Consider the following 8,902-nt stretch of genomic DNA (forward strand, 5'->3'; position numbering starts at 1 on the left):
TGGTCGGCCAGATAAGTCTCGATCGTCAGCTTGATTAATGCACAGCGTTAATTGCATAATATTCCGGACGCGAGCCTTATAAATTGAAAATATAAAACGAAATCAGAGTACAGGTACGGCCGCTCGAGCATTCATATAGGTATACATACATATATATATATATACATAGTTATACATATTATTATTATTACTATTGTGGTGTGTAAGTGATGACCGAGGAATGGCATTTGGCGTCGGAGGCGGTGGCGGCGGCGGCGGCGGCGACGGTGGTGCCGGCCATTAGTTACTTATCGAAAAGTAATTAGCGTTATTCTATTCGGCTGTGACCTCCGCCGCCTAACACGGTAGACGGGCTACCGACTGTAATAATAGACATCCGCGCTCGTTTATTATGTATGTTACCCATAGCTTTTTAAGTATTATCTTAACCGCGAGTTCATATTTTAATGTATAATAATATCGCCGTTAATTAACGCCTGCAGTCCGGCCAACGCCGCACCGGCTCCTATACGTAGGTATTGTGTACGGCCGCTGCGATTTCACCGGACACTGTACGCGTTGAGTCTTAACGGTACCGCTGACAATCTAGCAATCCATAGTCGATGTCATCTATGGCTACGTAGAAATAGTACTTGAGATCAAATAAAAAATCGGTTTGGTCGTACCAAACCGTAACATTAGGCCCGCGCAATGCCGAAGTTTGTATTTATTGCTATGGGCTATTTTTGTTGACACTCTGCCGAACATAGGCCGAGTCAGAACTATATAGGCCTCGCGGCTTGATCTGGCCTAATGCCCGAGTTTACCCTTAAGTGCATTGGAAACGGTCGATTATTAAGGAGTTATATTTAGGCAACACGGTAATCGCACGCTGTGTCTTTGACAAGTAAAATATAAACATTAGTGTGGATGGCTCCCAGTCCCCCGCGTAGGGTGACCTTCTCTTGTACGCATATATGTCGATGGTGTAATGATTTAAAATTAGTTTACAACTAAAAGACCAATTTTTGTTCTATTTTATATTTAACCAAAGTCAAAAAGCCAACCGAAAAAAACTAATCCAGGCCGCTAAGCGTTACCACGACAATTGCATTCTTCATGTTCGCATAGAATATTTGTCACCTATAACAGTATCGATGCATTCTTTGGTCATAATTCTGACGTTGCGCCGGACGTCACCACAACAACCTGAATTTGCGAAACAACTCGATTATCCCTGTTATTTCATTTTTGTCCGGTTTATTATTCTATTTAAAATATAAATGTATAGTTACAAAAGGTTTTGGTGAGTTTTGTTTATTTTTATTTTTATTTTTAAAAACAAGAAGCTACATTTTTAAGACCGCTTCAGTTGTGCATATCATTTGACCTGTCCTACTATATAGAAATTACCAGATTCGGCCTATGCGATACCGCAGAGCGAGTTCTGCTGCCGATTCGCGTCGGAGTCACACTTAAGTATCATTACATATGTATATACACATATTTTGGCTTTGCAGTGCGCGGTTGCACGCGAATTGCGAGTGAGATCTTCGGCAAGGGCCGTGGCCGGTTCAAACGATTCAACTCTCCCCGGGGCGTTTGCTCCAGATACGATAGACATGCGTCTTGACCATTATCATTATCGTTATATGGACGAAACTCATTTAAATAAAAAATTACGACACCGCACGCACACCCGCACTGAGCCAGTTATGGAATCTCCAGGTGTATAATTACTACCGATATACTAATATAATACTGTGTACATATTTTATAGGTACACCGTACACGCATACAGTGTAGTTCGGCCAAGACCTCATCACAGTGGTCGTCGTCATCAACGTACTCCGTGAACTTGCAGAAAAAGAACCACAATTTTGAGTTAGAAATACATATTTTTAGTTAAAAATAAAACGCCGATGGTCCCTTTAAAATTGGTTTTATTAAAAATTATAAAAACTTGTGGATAACGGCATGTTTGAAAGAATTCTGCGGGGGAGTCAGCTTTTTTTTTCATTTTAGTTCTCAATTTGTCTTATATTTGTATAACAAAATCTGATACAAATGCTTGTATTAGAACTTGAACAATGTTTAACTGAATACATATTCCGAATCTATTAGTATTGGTTACAGAATAAAAGTAATTACACGGCCCGAGGTGACTGACGTTTTTTCGAAACCACTTGGAATTGGACACAACAACGGTCAAAGACGAGTGTTAATTTAAATTTTAAAACAGCGATTACGATCAGCTATTGACTACATTGACAGGATTAATCGCACTACAGCCGCGCACCTTATTTATCAACGTCGCTAATGAGACAGTGTACGGTTGTTGATACATTAAACGTATTCCATATTGTGTATAATATTATAAGCGAACGGAGAACCCGTTGATAATGCTCGTTTATTAGGCAGTTTTTTTTTTATTATAGCCAAGCGGATATACACGTGTATAATTTTCCTTACATACTTACTATATAATAATATGTACATACCTACAGATGTATACTTATTATTATGTAGGATTGGTTAACTACCGCGGATTTTACAACTCAATTACCCGCGATGGGAAAATATCATAAATACATATCAGGTACACATGATCCTGTATAACGAGGACCGATCGGTCGGCGGATTTCTCAAACTGGAACAGCTGCCCCCCGACTTGGACTATAAGGACCCTAATCATTATGTATCGCGATTCGGTCTCTCGACCATAGGTTTCAAAATACCGCCGAGGTTAATTGACGCCAACGCTACACTAAAGTACAATATAAAAACATGGACAAAGCGGATTATTGTGAAGTATACATTTAAGTACTAAGTTTAAAAAACCATCTACAAAAGCAAGAAATTACAAAAAGCTAGTTTCCGGCTGGTTAGTTTTCCCAGAATAACAGTTTTTGTATGTATACTTATTTATTGTCTTTAAGACCAGAATTTAAAAAGTAGGAGAGCTGTCTCCTAGATAAGTCGACGAGGAATTCATATATTTGTTTAATTCTTATCGTTAGATCGATTGGAACAGTATGTAACAAAAACGGGTTATTTTGGCCCAACAATATGTAGGAACATAATATTAAATAACATAGTCTAAACTCAACTACACAAAGAAAACATTAAGTATGTTTAATAAAATACTAACAAAAATGTCTCAGAATTCACGTTTAATTAAATTTTATACGGGGATTAGAAAGTGTCCGATTATTGGGCCAAAATAACCCGTTTTTGTTACACTGTTCCTCCAGTCCAGCATAAATGCTATTTGATTAAAATACGCCTTTCTTGTTTTGTCTTCGAGCCAACAACTTGAAACTTCAGCCTCAGCCTGTTTATAAAATGCGATCAACTCTGTAGAACAAAAGGAACACTCTTGAGTTGTTCACCCTGTATGTAGGCTTCTGCTTAATACTTAATATAGCACCGGTATGATGGGATAATCGTATTTTCAATATCATAATCACGGTTTTAAATAAGAAGTTAGAAGCCGACGCCGCACGTAATATAGATAAGAATGAAAATAAAATAATAATTAATGCCGTTCTCACATCTCGCCGTACCCACTTAAGTACGCTGCTATACTATAACTACATGATGTATATTACATATTACGGCTCATCCGTTCAATTATACTATGACTTTCTGACGGTAAAATATATTTTCAAATAAACGCGCGAAACACAAGTAGACATGTTGTGTTGCAGTATTTGGTCCCAAATTTATTTGTATATTATTATAATAAAATGTAAAATATGAACGAATTAATCATCGGCCGCCGTCCAAACTTCTTTTGGAATTCATCCATTGACCAACACAATAACTTCGAATACAAAAATATAATATAATATAAACTTAATATGCGCGTAAGTCGTTTGATGAATGCTACCTACTATGTATTTGAATTATTATATAATGCGGTGTTATTTATAAATAATACTATAACGTGTACACGATGCATTAGCATGACATAAATAACGCGATTTTATTAGATTTTGTACGCTTGTTTATGGAAAAAAGAAAAATCATCCTCGAAAAACTGCGCAGCGCAATACTGTATAGTAATATTGCTTGTATGTTCTGTTGCTCAATATTTTAACGCGTGCAATCTGCAAACCTGTAAACCGGGTTTGATCATTTATCGATATAAATAAAATATACTTAACGACAAACGCATCTTAATAATAATTTAACGAAAGTTGTTGAATTCCGCTGTCCGGCTAACACACACAAACGCATCAGAAAGAAAATGTATGCGCTCTTAACGTCTTCTTAACTTGCTCGACCCGCTCTTGCGTTTAATTCATTAACCAATGTACCGAGATTTTATGTACCTACCTGGCTATACTTAGTGGGCGGTAAACAAAACACTTGACTCGTCGTTCGTATAAAATCGTTAACCAAATCGTTCGTCTGTTCATCCTAACGTGTATAAATTAATTATACTTTATGTTCAATTTGCCTAGTACTATATAGATATAAAATAAGATCTTGATTAGAGTAGATCAGTTAGAGCTGTATAAAAGTTTAAAATATCGTTGGCACGTGTAGGTTCAGCGGATGACGCTTATTGCGATCTAATAACAATTAAAATTAATATTATACAATTTTCGGTGTAACTATCACATACAACGATTATATTATATCGGCCGAAAATTCAAAAAAATGATTATGTTTTCAATTTATAAGCAACATCCATTGTATCAAACAGATTAGTTTGATGGGGGTTTGGGTAATAATCACAATAAATGCATTTTCCCCCCTAAAAATTGACTAGTCGCTTAATATACTATAAACAAGATCAAGTCAGGTGTCTTGTTTGGTCATAATAAGCGACATCTCCGCTGTACAGTGTATACAATATGACTTGGCATTTTTCAGCATTCGTATCTTGTTGGTCCGTTTAATAAAATTATGAAAAACAAAACGTTTACTAATGCATTAAGCAATGTGATCATTAACCATACGTTCCGTGTAATAATAATATGAAACTATCAAAAGGACCATTCATAATTTTTATGTTTGCAAAAAAAATCCATTTAGAACGTCGTTGATGATGTTTTAGACAATTTGCACTTATAATTTTGCCGTGTTAGATGTTGCGCACTTAGTTGTCGGAAAGTACAACATTTTATTTATTTTTTCATGTAGTCTTTGATAATGATTTTCGGTGTCGTACGCTGTTCGTCGGAAACGTTGCACTTAACCTTAATTGCGTCGTAGTCGTACCTGGCTGCATTTTTAAGACATATATCATCATTATTACACATACTGATCCGTCGGAACCTCTGAAACGGAGGCGAGTTGTCACGACGAACCGAACTGCTAGAAAACGCGATTTCACACAAAACTAGTTTTTTATTTATTATCATTCGATATTTATTCACATTATGGGCCGACCCGCCGCCGCCTCCGCTTCTATTACACACGGTTTACAGCGGCCAAGGTCGCCGAATAAATAATACAACCGCGACGACGATAATTATACATATATATATAATATATATATATATATATATATATATACATATATATAAATGAGTTTTTTTTTAAATGTAAATAAATAACGGCCGAAAGTATCGGCGACGGCGGCAGTGTTAATAGTACCACGCGAGAGGCTAATGCGTGTCCTGATTTATAGCCGCCACGTTGTCTGCACGGAAAGGCGTAGAGCAGGTTTGCTGCTATATATATTTTTTTTTATATATATATATATATTCGAGTACCGTGTGTATAATAATAATAATAATAATACCTAATATGTGATACAAGTATTATAATACAAGCACAAGACGACGGTGTCCCGACCGGAGGACGACACCGACGACGGCTGTCCACGGTGATTTCGCGGTTACCTCGAAATCGATTATATAGAAAATTAATCGCACCTTATGCATTATGGCGAATTGGTCGGGTCCATAAAAATAATCAACTAAACATAACCCGAGAGAAGTGGGAAAAAGGGGTTTATTATTTGCCCTTGCATGTTTTTAAAAATATAAAGCTAACGTTTTACCCCAACCCAAACCCCTCTAATAATAAAATAAAAATTATTACAGCAGTTTTCACTTGTTATACATAAATTAAATATAACATTTTTTGTATAAGTTATAGCCATTTTAGTAGAAAAAAACTTAATAGGATAACAACAACAACGTACGACAACTGAATTTTGATGTTTTTTTTATAGGAAAATACTTGACACTTCTTAATGTGTACTATACTTTTTCCTTATTCGAACAAAAACAAAATAAACGAAATCTGATTTTTTACCAGGCGCCTAGTTGCTAAAAAACGGGTATTTTAAAAACACTTAGAAAATAAAAACCCATAATTATTTGAAGGCAATTGATTTAACGGTAGTTTATCAACTGAAAAATAGAACATAAGTCAGGTCCAGATTTGAAATTAACGCGAAACTACTTTAAAAAAATGTAATTTGAAAAAAATCAGACCCGAGGGTAGTAATTATTCATTAATAAAATAATAAATGAATAATAATTGCCATTAATAATTATTAAAAACTAATCATCGCCGACATCGTTTGTCTAAATATAAGTAATTATTAAAATTTGATCTAACTCGGCCAACTAACTTAACTTGCTCGGTGAGTATTTTAAAATATGTTTTTTTTTGTCATTTTCGTATTTTGACAATTAATCATTGTGAACGCGTTTTGTATGGTTTTTGTTCGAGTCAATGGCAATAAAGTGATGATATATTTTTTTTTAAAAAGATTCAGCCCACCATTCGTTTACCTGTAAAAAGCAAAAAGGGTTTTGTCGTAGGCGCGTGTACTTATGACTTCTATTAAATCCTAGCCTGTAGAAAACAAAACTTATATCTTCTCCATTCGACCTTCCTCTACGCCGACGACAGCGTTTCCACACACTCGGGTTACGTTTCGCAATGCTTTTTTTTCCGTCATAATTTAATGTTTTTATATTGTGTTACGTTTGTTACATTACTCATACCTATTATATTATTATTATACATATATTATACGAATAAATGTAATAATTATACGCGCGCGCGTGGGGGTGAGTCGGAACCAGTTCTTTAAGCGATTTGCTGTAGCGGTGGCACAATAGGGGCTCGAGCGAGGGTGGATGTGTGCGTTTAGAAGCGTGTTTTCTACATAGATATATTTTTTTTTTTTTACAAGGGGCACGTGCCCTTCTCTGCCGCCCACTACGCAGCTCCTTAGTCTCTTAACGGTAAAAAAAAAAAAGCCAACAATAGTGAAAAGATTTTAGTGTGTTTTATAACGGCCCGACCCGCAGCTGTCGCTTCGAAGACGACGTCAAAATGTGTACTTATCACGCCTTGTTGAACGCATCGTTTACACACTCAACCGACAAACCTGGAGCAGCTGACGACAAATCCATGACTACGGTTGAGTATATTGTTCGTTTTTTTTTTTTAAATTGATTATAGATTTGCTTTAAAAAACGTAAAAAATATGATAGATGTCAATCTATAGAAATACAATAGTTAATTACAAGTTTTTCACTCATTTTATTCAGATCATTACCTCGAATTTTAATTCGATTTACATTTTGGTTTCCTATAAAATTTGACATGATTAGTATAAAATTTATACTTAAAATAGCAAAGATAAAAATAAAAATATTTTAAAGACTAAAATTTAAGAAGATTTAGATTAGATTTGACAGTTACAGTAAATATAAACATTATAAAATAAAATGTTATTTTGCCACAGCAAATAAGTATAAATAAGTACCATGCATGCGCCAAAAGTTCAATTGGCAAAGTTCTATGTAGTTAAATTGCTTTTCAACCAAAACTAAATAAGCAATTTCTAATTTGTTTGATACAATTTTACTAGTTATTATTGGGTTTAATTTTTAGTTCTAAAGACAATACCAATTCGGTCTCCAAGCAATAATATAGTTCAAACGTGTTTCGTTGAAAACAATTTAAAACGTTATGAAATAATAACAACAATTTGGTAAATATCCAAAATATATACTTAATCAGTAATTGGATAATCTGCGTTTAAAACAACTCAACAAAAATCATCTTTTTATCCTAATTCGTTTTGTGTACAATACTCATTGTATAACTTAAATTACAACTTCGCTCAATTTTTACATGGAAAGTTTTGAAATTAGACTTGTAAAAAATGCAAAAAAAAAATGAGTAGATGTAGAAAACTGAAATTATATTTAATTATTATTATTTTTTTAGCAATAATCTTTATGTGTAATAACATGTGTATTAAAAGGTATAGTTCAATATAATAATTTAGCCGAAAAATACTATTACATGTGCGTTGCAAAATTTACCAGCATCGTAGTTTCCTGATAATTTACTATTTATTTCATAACTATATTACATAATGTCTTATCATTTATGTTTTCTTTCTTATTATTATAATATTAACTGTTATATAATGGGTAATGTACGTTTTACGGGGAAAACTATATGTGTTGCCACTTTTCCAAAGGCCTCTTTTAGTGTTTAAATAATGAATTAATCGTTATAATAACTATTCACTTTTTATTTAAAAAAAAAAAATCAGAATTTGAAGCACCAACAAAAAAAAAATGTTTCTGATTTGTAATTACAATTAGGGACAAAATTTAACGAAAATTAATATATTATTGAAATATCGTCATCTGATGTTTCGGACCCACAAATGTATTATTTGCTCACTTATTTTGTCGATGGCGATTTGATCGCTGTTAGTACTTTCGCTACAAAACCAAAGTAAATACTTGTCGCTACTATCGAAGCATGAATTTTCGATGACCCTTTAGGTATGTAACCATTTACAATATACATACATATAGGTTGGGTCGGTAGGTGTATAAGCCGGATTAGGAAAAATTTGCAAAACGAGTTGTCTACTTTTTCCTCTTTAGCCGATGAAATAATTATTTTTTTACAACCCGTG

This window comes from Adelges cooleyi, unplaced genomic scaffold, assembly GCF_023614345.1.
Source record: "Adelges cooleyi isolate 19-005CV unplaced genomic scaffold, UGA_ACOO_1.1 ACOO_flye_CR_arks_rails_tigmint_CR_PRNA_21, whole genome shotgun sequence".
Classification (NCBI taxonomy): domain Eukaryota; kingdom Metazoa; phylum Arthropoda; class Insecta; order Hemiptera; family Adelgidae; genus Adelges; species Adelges cooleyi.